This window comes from Triturus cristatus, chromosome 10 (genome assembly GCF_964204655.1).
Source record: "Triturus cristatus chromosome 10, aTriCri1.1, whole genome shotgun sequence".
In the NCBI taxonomy this organism is placed as follows: Eukaryota; Metazoa; Chordata; class Amphibia; order Caudata; family Salamandridae; genus Triturus; species Triturus cristatus.
Window position 1 is genome coordinate 121,077,859 of NC_140593.1, and position 13,247 is coordinate 121,091,105.

General features: G+C 45.8%; 1 protein-coding gene across 1 annotated transcript in view; it reads left to right on the forward strand.

Moving 5' to 3' along the window:
• Nucleotides 1-13,247, forward strand: part of CMTM7 (CKLF like MARVEL transmembrane domain containing 7) — a 144,424-nt gene that overhangs the window by 56,417 nt on the left and 74,760 nt on the right. The window lies entirely within an intron of this gene.

The following is a 13,247-nucleotide window of genomic DNA, read 5'->3' on the forward strand; positions in this document are numbered from 1 at the left end:
AAATGTTATCAAACTGCATGACCCAGTGTGAAGTAATTGTATAGCTCCTCAATCCCTGGCAGCGCAGCACCCAGGATAATGTGCTGCATGGCTAAACACTTATAAGGTCCCAAAGGAGAGACCTATTGGCTATGCCAATGCTTGTTCTTTTTTTATAACCAGTCTATTTTTTTTTCTTTTCTTTCAATTGCTGCATTTGAAGTAAACCAGGACTATTTCTCCCAGAATACAGTAGCTTGTCAAATGAAAGCTAAGTGGACCACCTTAATCCTCCTAAAACTCAAATACTCTTGAACCACAGCACCAATAGTCATGGCGAGAGGGGGGTGATTGAGACATTATATTTTGATATTGGGATCTGCCACAAAATCGAAACTGTATTCAAGTTAAGCTATTAAACTTTATTTAGAGAAAGTGTAGTATTAATGCGTAACTGGCAAAGACTACCTATTCGCCTTGTTGGTAGATGTAATCTGATCAAGATGACAATTCTTCCTAAATTCCTCTACCTATTTCGATCTATCCCAGTGCTTGTACCCAACTCAGTTTTTAGGAAACTAGAGTCTGCCGTAAAGAGTTTGATATGAGGCTACAAAAAAAGTTAACGGGTCATTAGATTTTTAGGTCTCGCCTACGCAGGGCGCAAGCGCTGCTTAGGAGATGACCTCTTGGAATCGCTCAGGACTTTTTGTGAAACTCGTGCATGTACTTCACTGTTCCCAATGAGCCATCGTGCATGTGTGGCGTTTACCTTGCGGGAGCGAGCAGTGGCACCATCTGTTAGCAATTATCACGCCTGCCGCTGCTCGCTCCGGCAAAGTAATCGCTTTTGCTTTTTTTTCTGCTTTCAATTGGTGCCTGCTGTACTTTTATCTCAGACCAGCAGGGGCGCAGCTATCAGCCCTGCGGCTTTAAATCACTTGTTCATCTATACATTCCTCTCGGGGAGTTAAGCTACTGCAACAGCCCACGGTCTGTAACCTACATGGATGTGCGTCATGACTATACACATTTTCTGTGAATGAGTCTACAACGCTCTTTCTACCATCTTAAGACTAACTCTTCGTTACTCAAAAAGGGTTTTATCCAATGAGTGGTCTGCTGAGGGCCTTTGGATGCCCTATGGGGTCCTTAGAAGTCACCCCACAGATAAAGGCATCATTATGTTAAGACAAGGAGGGAGGCACAAACTGACGCCTGTTCTTTGGGGTGTTCGACTTTCTGGATTTGGCTTTACCCACTTACTGGAGGGAAAGGAACGCTGTCACTCGAGCTGTTATCTTTGTCCAAGTTGCAGGACACACACAAGCACTAAAGCAGGCCGTGCAGCCGCTGCCCTCACTCCAACACAGTGACACTGCCAACTGCAGCGAGGGGGCTGAGGGTGAGCCGGGATCCGACACGGATACACAGCGCAACACTGCCACAGCGGGGCCAGGGGCCATGCTTCAAGCGACTACTCACAGTGAAACCGCCAACTCCATGGAGAGTTCAGTGCTCCACTGCAAAAAAACACTGCCAGCTGCAGGGAGAGGCAGTGCTTCACAGCAAACACACACTGTGACACTGCCAACCTCAGCGAGAGACCGTGCTCCACACCAAATACACACGGTGACACTGTCAGCTGCAGGGAGAGGCCGTGCTTCACAGCAAAAACACACGGTGACACTGCCAACTGCAGTGAGAGACCGTGCTTCACACTAAATACACACAGCGACACTGTTAGCTGCAGGGGCAGGCCATGTTCATATCAAATACACACCAAGGCACTGCCAGCTGCAGGGAGAGGCTGTGCTTAACACCATGGCACTGTCAGCTACAGGGAGAGGCCGTGCTTCACACCAAATACACACTATGGCACTGCCAGCTGCAGGGAGAGGCTGTGCTTCACACCAAATACAAACTATGGCACTGTCAGCTGCAGGTAGATGCCGGGTTTCACATCAAACACCACAGCACTGCCAGCTGCAGGGAGAGGCAGTGATTCAAAGTAATTACACGCCGTGACACTGTCAACTGCATGGGGGAGTGCAGTGCTTCACGCCAAAATACACCGTGACACTGCCAGCCGCAGTGAGAGGACTGTGGGTGAGCCGGGCTCCTACTCTAATACACAGCGTAGTACTGCCAGCAAACAGCTGGACCAGCATTGGCATAGCCAGTAGATCTCGCTTTTGGAACCTTATAAGTATTTATTCATGCAGCACAATATCCTTGGTGCACCAACATTAACTGTTGCATGGTTAAACCCTTATAAGGTCCCAAAGGCGAGACCTATTGGCTATGCCAATGCTTGTTTAAATTACCTATTGCAACAAGAATCGGCATTGCCAATAGGTTTGGCTTAAGAAAGCACTGTAAAGCCAGACCTAAAAATTATCGTAGGTTAATGACTGCCCTTCTCCCATCTGTGCCTCTGCCATAGAAAAACACCATATATTATCTTGTTGTCGAAGACATTTTAATAGCTTTACAATGTCCTGTGGGTGCCCCTCAAAGTTCAACTTCAGGCAGCCAAAAAGATCACAGCTGTGTGGAGGGCAAGAACTTTTTCTGTGGAAGCCTACAACTTCAGCCCAATGAAAAAATGTAATCCTGGCTCCCCACGTGTGGGCGGAGCCAAAGCCCCTCTCTAGTGATGCTCACGTAATTGTCTGGCGACAGCTGCGCTGTCAAACCAGACCATAAAATAATTTCCGTTTTATTGTCGTCTTTTATAACTGGGAATACCCCCGTAATTTATCATTTTTGCTTCAGTAAATTTGCTAGTTGCTGTTTTATCAAGATCATTGACCCCAATTTTCACAAGAGTCGAATTTAAGGTAAGCAGCTATGTTGATTGGGAAGGCATGTACGAAGACGCTTAACTTTACTTTACTCACCAGAGTACATTCCTTTGGGAGATCGTTATTGTAAAGTGTGGGCTGCCAGGGAGACCAATGATGTGATTATGGTGAAATTTACTCCTTCCAAGAACTGCAAAATAAGTGTGACTCTCGCGCCTGTTTCTAGAAGCCTCTTCAGATTCGGGCACACATTAATAGATTCCCACCAGCTCAAATTAGTGCACTACTGTTCCATTAAAGGCTATTTGATATAAAAATACACAGACCTAGCAATCTAAAAATAATCCGTTATTTAATAACTCGAGTCGTTCTGTGGTAGTTTAGAATCACTTGAATTGTGCTGGAGCTAAGATTCAGACTGTGCACGTAGCAGTGCAATTATTTCAAATTCAATTCTTGTTGGTCATAAGCTGTTTTGGTGTGCAAATTTAAAACTTCACCACTTAAAAATAATTATTAAGCTATGCTACGCTCCTTTCAGCTATTCAAATGGAGAGTAAGGCAGAACTCTACCTGTCCAAGATGCGAGATCAAAGATGCTGAAGACATACTGTGAAAGCTAAAGCCGTAGGGGGCTACTGTTTCACAACCGATGAGCCAAATAACTGTACAGGAAGTTTAATATAACCTTATAGCCCACTGCCAAGGGCTATACTGGTTGTTAAAGGCCCTGAATCAGATTTATAACGAGGGAGAGGGCCCTGAACAACCGGTATAGCCCGAGACAGATGGGCTATAAGGCTATTGCAACACTCCGCCCACTAAGGGTAGAATGTTGTGAATTAAAAAGCGAGAAACGTGCTGACAGATGTTGGAATATGGGAGCTTCGGCTTATACCGTCCATCATAAGCCCGAAGCTACTCCATTGTCTTCAAAGGAGCTCTCGACATTCCAGTGTTCTAATTACTATTGGACCGATGAGCAAATAATGGAAGAGATCCAAGGGCTATTGCTCATTGCCGCTACTGTAGCTCGAATCTGGGCAAAAAACAGTTGGGAAACAAAATGGGGACCCAAGTAAAGGTGATGCCAACAATATTTTAATAATCTAGATCATGCAAGATGAGTTGGTAATATAACTAATCCAATGGAGCTTTCTGTATAATATGCCATTGTTTTAAGGCTTTTGTATTCTTTCCTGTCTTCACCTATTTATCTTTTTCTTTTTTCTATCTACTCTCCATGTCAAACATATTGTGTATTTCTCTCTGTAATGGCTGCTGTCTCAAACCGCTAAAAATGGAAAAAAAGCAGAGCGAACTAGGAAAATGGTGTCCTGGTATCTGGTAAGGTCTGGCAATATTGGACCCCATATGCCCTCTTGCGGCATCCCCTTCATCGTTCTAAACTGCAATTCTCAACATGGCAATTGCTTCACACCTGAAGAGTGGCTTTTCCAGGGCACATTACTAATGGCTAGTTACCCTTTGTCCAACTCATCCTCGTCACAGCGATTACTAATGAGGTGTTCAGGAAAAAGGGGTAATGGAAGTCTAGGTATGAGGAGGTGCGGAGAAGGAGAGCAAAGCTGGACAGAGAGGGAGAGCAGGCTATGGAGAAGGGGAATAACATATTTACATTATGGAGTAGCAGCAGGTTTTGCTGCTAAGTTGTTCCAGTTCATGTGGTCACTTTGAGGCAGCCCTGGCATTTACCCAACCCCGCTTTGAATTCTGGGATCTGCATGCCCGTACCTCTAGTTGGAAAAGTATAATTGCAAGTCCCAGAGTGCAAAGTGTTGTTGCTTTCAATCTACAACTAGGATCCTGATAAAGATCTTTCTTTTTATTCCTTTAGAACTGAAAAAAATTGTGATTACTGTTCTCATCCTTTCAAAACTTGATTATTGTAACGTATAATAACCTGCAGAAGTGGCTACTTCATAAACTACAGATCTTGCAGAATACCGCAGCCCGTCTGCTAGCAGGTATCCCCAAACATCAATCCATCGCCCAGGCACTAGTTCAATTTCATTGGCTGCCAGTGCATAAGCGTATTGATTGCAACGCTCTATGCACAGCTTTTAAAGCCCTGCACGGGATGGGCTTAGTATACCTTCAAAAGAAATGTATCTGGTACAATCCCACAAGAGCCCTGCGCTGCGCTCTAGCACACAATCGGGCTGTCCCTAGATTTAGGAGAGCCCGCTTGGGAGGTAGGAGCTTTGTTCTTGGCATGATTCACTGTTGGAATGCCATGCTACTATATTTGAAATCCTTTACATCTGTCTTCTTTCAGGAAGAATTTTAAGACTTGACTTTTTATTCTTGGTTAGTCTCCTTTTGTGTCTTCCCTTCTCTTGTCTCTGGTTAGCACCATGATACCTCAGGTCATATGTTCGCGCTCTACAAATCTTATTTCCATTCCAATTAAAGGTGAACTACTTGCAGTCCTGGGAGTAGATGGAGAGAGAGAGCGCAAAGTAATCCCAAGTCATATTTGATACATTCAGCCAGTCCCTACTTTCAGCCAACATGTTGCATTCTGGGACTAGTAGGGGTATTTTTAACCCTTTTGGAATAGGCTGAAAAATCCCAGCATGCAGTCTGGCTGCAAAAAAGTCAGAACTGGCAGAAGGTGTCATGGGGTTACCAATGACCGCTCATTTCCATCTTGGGTTTGTTTTAATAGCGCCACCTTGTGGCAGACTTGTATTTTAAAAATGCACCATTTAAATAAACAACTATGGTGCATTTTTAAGACGCAAGCTAACAAGAATCTCACTTACAATGGAAACGTATGCTGAGCTGCAATCTTTCTCTTTATAATTGCATTAAGGGTGAAGTACCTTACTTCGATAATAGAGGTCCCTTTACAACTCTACAGGGACACCTAGTAACAGCCTGTGGTACTGCACCCTTTCCTTGCTTCGTGGAATCTTTTATTACTCATGCTACTGCTGGAATATGTTTTAACCAGAAAAAAAATAAACATTAGCATCAACAACGACAATAGCTCAAACTTTCAATATTGTAAGACCTATTGCATTGCAAATGCTTGTTTTGGTAGCGTGCTGGATGATTTGAGATCTGTCAGTGTAGTTCAGATTCAGCCAGCAGCCAAGCGGGGGCATGAGCGGCCTTTCTAGAGGCTTGTGGCTGGAGGCAGCTGGGCCACTGTTGCCCCCTCTTTCACCAAGGGGCCTGAGGTGTTATTGCCAGTCCCCAACTAGGCTGGCTAATTGATATAAAAAGCTTATGTGGGCTGGCTAATGACACATTAATGTATGCAAAGTTGGCAGGGCCCTGAGCAGAAGTGGCCTCGCTCATATTCAGGTGTGGTTCACCATTGTGAACTAATCCGTGAACAAAGAGTCCTGGCAACATTTACCTTTTCTTTTTTTTTTTTTTTTTTTTTTTTTTTTTACCTCCATGAAGTTAAGAAAACGCACCTCTTTTAGAGAAACCCCACCCTCTCCTTCATATACTACTTAAAACACTGAAGCAGTGTTTTGCAAAAAGGTGCAATCCGCAAATGTTGGCTACCCGGGCCATTTTTTATCCCAATCCAACTCTAGCGGACACCTATGTATTACTCGACTTCCCCCTTATTTTTCCTGGCAGAGGCTTCTAGAAACGATCTGGCTGTTCTAGAACAAAGGAAATGTCACATTCCGGCAATGTCTGCATTTGCATTTTTGCATCAGCTCAGCAAAAATCCAGTCTGCAGGGGACACCTGTAAAGCCGCCAAGAGCCCATCTATCTAGAAAGCATCGTGTTTGGAACTTCCTGCTTGGGGCTGACTAACTTCCTTTTGTAATCACAGTAGAAAATCTGCATTCCACGCGGTGCAGCAGCAAATAAAATAGGCCTCTTTCTCCCTGGTCTGGTAGTAAAATACACCCATTATCGGGACGCATTGGGCTCCTGGCACCCTGTGGCCCTGGTTCCACTACACCTTCTGCACTATTGATGGCTATGCCCCTGCTTCGATTACATGTATGGTTCATGCACCACTCGCCAGATATGGAATCATTTTTGAGCTTTCGTTCCAGAATGAAAGTACAAAATGGCACATTGGCGTGGGCAAACATGAAGACGGGAGCAAATCCAACCAGGGAGGCCTGATCTATGCAGTTGTGGTCCATCCAGGAGGCCTTTTCCATCCTCCTGCGGAATTGGAGTAGCGAAGGCCTGATCCTGGTGCGAGATGGCATGTCGCTCAGCGTCTTGAGTGGGTAGCTAGCTGTGAGAAGTTGGCCTGGTATATGATGTTCACTAGTTAAAGTGACCACCTTGTACCATGCCAAGCAACCCTTATGGTGTGGTTGTAAGTCAACCTTTTCGGACTAGCTGCCCTAGTGGTAGCGTAGGCTAAGCAGTCTTTGAGGCTAAACTCGTGAAGCGTGTTAAGCCAGCTGTTTTACCAAATGCAACCCCCTTTTATACCAATGAAAGGACACCACACAGATATATATTCAAAATATATATGTATTTATTTCTCAAAGTAACCCCTAGTCTCTTTATGAGCACAGGAGCACAAATCGTCAAACAAGATTACAGTAGAATACACAGAGGTTGCACTTTATATGGATAGGCCCTGGTGGCCACTCGAACCATATACTAAAATAGTGGTATAAGTACCACGAACAGAAAAGGGAAAAGGCCTAGGGCCTCTAGAATCGCTGGGCCTACAAGGAGCTAACTTCAGTTAGTGACCAGGAGGTCCACGGGTGGCGTGTGCAGAGCAAATAGTCACACGCGTGCTCCCATAGGTTTCAATGGGTGCGTAAAAAGTACAAAGTTACTGCAAAGAGGATCTTCCGGATGGACTAGGAACTCAAGATTTGGAACACAGGCACTAGAGATGTAATACTACACTTGGGCACAGGAGTGCCAGCTTTACCTCACCCACAGGAAGCGGGTGCATAGGCCTCGAAGTGCGTCGGGTTTCTTCTATCTGTTCCTTGGAGCCTGTGGACAAAGATGCTGCAGGCGGTCGGTCCGGGAGAGATGCGGTGGATCCAAGAGTGGATCGGAGATGTTGAAGACCTGTAAGCAGAGGGGACAGTGTTCACAGTCACTAGCCAGTGACCAGCATGGCACCAGGTGGGTACCAGGCAATGTCGGGTGCAAACAGGAAGAAAGGTGTAGCTTGTCTCTGCAGCCACGTGGTCCCTGGAGGTCGACGACGTCCAGGAGTCGGTTCACGAGCTGTCCCACGCAGGCTCTCGCTGTCGGCGGTGTCGGCGACTTGATCGAAGCAAACAAGCCTTGGCAAAAGCAATTGTTGTGGAGAACAAGATAAGCTGATTGTTCTGACCAGCAAGGTCAGAGGGACTGCTCCTTTGGAGGGGAGCAAGGGCCAATCTGGAGCAACCAGACCAGCGGTGTATTTCGTAAAGTTCATCGCCAAGATGGCTACTAGCCAGCAGGCCAGCAACCGGTTAGGCGCGTCGAGTGGCAAAATGCAGAAGGGCCCCACGCAGATCGTGGAGATGCTGGAGGGCTCACCTTTGGTGCAGATGCTGCTCGGGTGTTGGGCTTCTCAGATCCCAAAGCACAACTTGGAGGGAGCCTCGGTTGTTGCACTTGTCAGCTTGTCGTGGTCGTTTCAAGATGGCTGGCTCCACGTGTCTCGGTGCCTCCACGGGTCTCCTCTTTTCAGGGACTATGGATCGGGCGGTGAGAGGTCTGAAGGTCCAGGTCTTGTCAGTCTCTGGGCTCGGGCTCCGGCAGGAGGCGGCGGCAAAGCAGACGCTGATTCGCTGGATGGTGCTTGCGTTAGCAAGGTGGTCACTCCCTGACCACAGGGGAGATTTCCTTCAGTCTTCTGTGCAGCAGAATGTCGAAGTTCCCGTCTTCTTCTTAGTTTCAAGTTGATTCCAGGATGTCTGAAGTCTTAGGACACAGCTCCTACCTTTAAGCGGATTCTAGGGGCCGGACTACCTGCTAGGTCCCTCCCTATGGGTGAGACCAGGAAGGGGGGTGGTTACACCCCCAATCCTTTGTCCAGCTCGCCCCAGGCCCGGGACTGGTGTGCCCCAGGACCGGTTTGAACTGGCATATGCACCGAGGCTCCTTGTGAGCCACAGGCATGTCTGGTTTCTTTCAAGCCCTACCTGACCAATACACAAAATCCTGTCTGGGGTGGTGCATGCACCTCCCCTGGCAGGAAACCCTTTGTCCACACCTCCCAAGCTGGAAGGACTCCCAGCAGCAGGAGGGCAGACTTGTGTCTGTGGTGGCAGCATCCATTTTGTGGAGCTGAGGCTATGTCTGATTTTACCCGGGTTTCAGGTACTGTACATGTCGTGTCCCTCTAGAAGGGTGGAATGCTAACCTCGTCGCCAGAATTGGCGAGGGGTTAGTATTCCAATTCGTATGACACCTTACTCGACATGTTTTGATAAAGCCAAACCAAAGATAGCATTTAACCGCGAGGTTCATAATGCACTTAAGAGTATATGGTATGACGATATCTGGAAACAGTAGAAGGAAATGGTTCCGACCACTGCAGACAGGCTCAGCTCATGCCAGAGCACCATCTCACATGGAACCAAGCACTCTGCCTTCAGGATTGTTAAGGCCTGCCATAGGAGTGACTTATAGGTTACCAGGTGTCCCATTTAAGGTTAGGTATAGGTATACTACACCTAAGTAAGAGGTGATTACACCAACTTACCCCAGCTGAGTGATCAGCCAGTTGTGTCAAATTGTTAGGCCAAGCCTGGGGTGGCATAATACATGCTTCAGCCCCTGGCAGGCCTTGGGTACACCAATGCCCTGGGTACCTAGTGTACACTGGTACAGGGGCTGACAGGGTGATCCAACCAATTGGGTATGTACCTAGGGTACATGGAGTCCATTTTAAAGAGAGAACAGCCAGGCTGAGATCCTGAATAGCAGGATCTCAGGCCAACTAAGTCGAAAAACCAGCTAGACACTAGGCAAAAATTTGGGGGTAACCATAGTCAGATATCCACCTTCCTACACTAGCGTACTCTCATAGTCTGTTTTTTTCCTTTTAGTATTTCTTGACTACAAGCCTGGTGGTGTCATGGGTTCATGTGTTGCACTAGCCTCCGAAACTGTGGTTTTTGTGTTTGTCAATTCCTTGTAGCACACAGATCTTGGATACGATGGGAACTTTTGGGGTGCTGATGCAGAGCACATCGGTCAAGAGGGGAGTGACGTAATCCTACTTCGTTACTGTTTGGATTTAAACAGTTGCGTGGCCCCGCTAATGGGTTGGATGCAATGGGGAATAACATTTGGGTCCAGGAAAACCAAACCCTTTACCACCTGCAGATTCCTGATTATGGCAACTTTAGGGACTCCCCATTGCCCAAGGTTCAATTTCACTTGTAACTCACAAGCGCAAGGCCCTGTTTGCGCAGTCAAATGTCCTCCTCTCTCTGACTCCCAGTCCTGTTTCCATTGGTAACATATCAATAGGCAGCAGCGTTCTACCAGTTCGTCACTTTGCTCTTCGAGAACAGGTGTAGTGGCTTGCTCTCCGGCTCTGCAGTATGAGGACCTGAGATCCAGTCTTGGCTTCCCCATTGAGTTGTGTGATCCAGGGCACATCACTTTATCAATGTGTCGAAGTGCCATTAACTACAAAACGTGAAATTCATTGAGTAGGCAAATGACAGTGTTAAAAACTGACATTTCATTTCTCCCCATGACCTTGAACACATTAATCCCCTGACCTTCAAAAAGGTTTGTGTGCCTAACATTCTCCTCGCATCTATTATATCTTCTTGAAGCCTCAGTTCATGCTGTTCCTGCCCCACCATCTCCCCACTTCCCTTCCTACCGATATGATAAGTTTGCTTCTCCCCTCTCTGCAGCACACTTCCGCTTTCTGCACCACCACAAATGTCCCCCATCACTCCCTCCCCACACGGGTGTTTGTCTGGCACCCTGTTGATGTCATTGTGAAGTCTCATGAGAGTCTGTCGATATGGTCCAGTGCCAGGTGCCAGGCTTTGTGGGCACGGGTGAATGGCTGGGTGAGGTGATAAGGTTAGTTGAGTGTCTCGTCTCACACTTTTTTACCACTGATCCGTAAACGCAACCACAGTAAGATTTCAGTACACCACCACATATTTGTGTCCACACGCGTATCCCTAAGCGTGTGCGAGTGTCTGAAATTATTTTTAAAAAACCTTTCTAGTGGGAACATGTGGAGCAGTTTGGGAAAATAGCCAGAGCACTGTCTTCTCCTAAGTTGGATCTACTTAATGCTTTGGGTATCAACAGCATCCATTTTTATGAAGTGCTGGGTATCTTGGTGAAGCTATTTCGCCCAAAAGAACAGTTCAGGTACCCACTTGTAGAAAAGGTGAATTAATGGCCATTTGTATGGTGAAGGCACTTACTCCACCGGCCTCTGTGCTATACACAACATGCTCAACCATCTAGTCCATCAACGTTAGCTTTATGATTTTGTTAAAACAATAACTTTTTACACATGCATTCGAAATGTAGACGTTCATTATTATTATTAGTCAAAGAAATATTTTATTGAGGCACTGCTCTCAATTACAGATCTGGTCTTTGCTACATTATTTAAATAAACGTTTAAAAAGTATGCTTCATCATTTAAGCCCCGACCAAGCTCATCAAGCGACTACAACGCATCCAAAACACCTCGGCACGACGGATCCTTGACGTACCACGCCACGGCCACATCACCCCCCACCTGAGGGATCTGCACTAGCTCCCGTCAGCAAGAGGATATCCTTCAAGCTCCTCATCCACGCACACAAGGCACTCCACAAGACCGGCCCAGCCTACCTCAACAGACGGCTCTCCTTCTACATCCCCAACCGCCAGCTACGCTCTGCCAACCTCTCATTCGCCTCAGTCCCGCGCATCCGAAGAACAACCACCGGCGGGAGATCCTTCTCCCACCTCGCTGCCAAGACATGGAACACCCTCCCACTGAGCCTACGACAGACCCAAGACCTGGCTGTTCGATCAGTAGCACCCCCCCCCCCCCCCCCCAGCGCCTTGAGACCCTCGCGGGTATGTAGTGCGCTTTACAAATGATTGATTGAATGTCACTATTTTCCCTAAACCTCTAACATTAATTTCGAAAACTGCAAGAGTGCATTGAGGAAAGAAATAAGAGGATGCAATATTATTCAGAAAATCGATCAATTGTTGGTGTCCTACTTCTCTCAGAGATTCATCCAGCCTTTATTTCATTCATTATTTAACATATAAAATAATATTGTGGAGTCTTTTTTTTTTATGTTTACATTTATGTGTATAAAAAAGCAACCCAGAAGGAATGCACATCAGCTGTGAACAATGACCGCTAAAGACCTAATTTGTTGTAACTTGTGAAATGTATCAGAATATTTATATGCTGCACTGCTGGCATATGCTGTATTTAAAAAAACAAAGAGTTTAACAATGTATAAAATGTATTTCAAATACACTTGCTCACATATATTGACACTGGCAATTTTAGCCACATAGACTCCCTGAATCATACATTGAAGGTCAAGTGTTAAACCTGGGATAAGTCCCTATTTTTCATATCCCACTTTCAGCAGCCCACCCACATCTCCTTGCTTCGATTTTGGTTCATAAAAATAGCCTAGAATTTTTCACTAAAACATCCAATAAGAGTCCTCAACACTCAGTTACCTCCAGTTCTTTGAAAAGACAACTCTCCAGTTTGAACTTGTATTTACCCTAATTTGTAGGTCAGTGCCTTCTCGAAAGGAATTTACCTTATCTTTCAGGCAAGTTAAAGGCTCCGATAATAATCAGAAAAAACACACTTCCCCATGACCTCACGGAAACTGATGAATAATTTCTTCAAGTTAAATCTTAGCATTTTTTGAGAAAGCAGAACAGATTTTTTTGGAATGCTGTACGGTGCCTATGTTCTGCCCTGGAAAATGCATTTTTTTCCAGTAATGTGCTCAGAAATATTGAGATTGGGGGTGTGGACACCAGCATGCTTGGGCTAAGAGAATTACAATGTGGGCTTGGGATTTTCATCTGATTTTAATATTCCTGAAGATCAACATTAAATGGTCTTCGTTGTAAGTGGCTCGGTGTTGGGCTGATTTTTACTGGGACCAATCTTTATGGAGCCTGATAAAATGCGACTGTGGGTCGGAAATGATAAAGTCCGATTAAATGACTCCTCATATTCGGGGCCCCACATGTGGATTTTGGTGCTCAACACGCCAAAATCTGCATGTCCCAATAGTTACAGGGCATTTTCTTGGTTTATCTGGACACAAGTAAATCGAAGATCTCAGACGGAAGATCCTGTGTTCTACTTCTGGAACATCTCGGTGTCCCGGTTCCATTACTAATGTCCCTATGGCTGTATTTGGTGGAGCTTCCAAAGCAAACCTCTATACCTTTCGCCCTGCAACGTGAAGTATTTTTTTTTTCTCAAATCTCCAACTCACGCATGTATATTT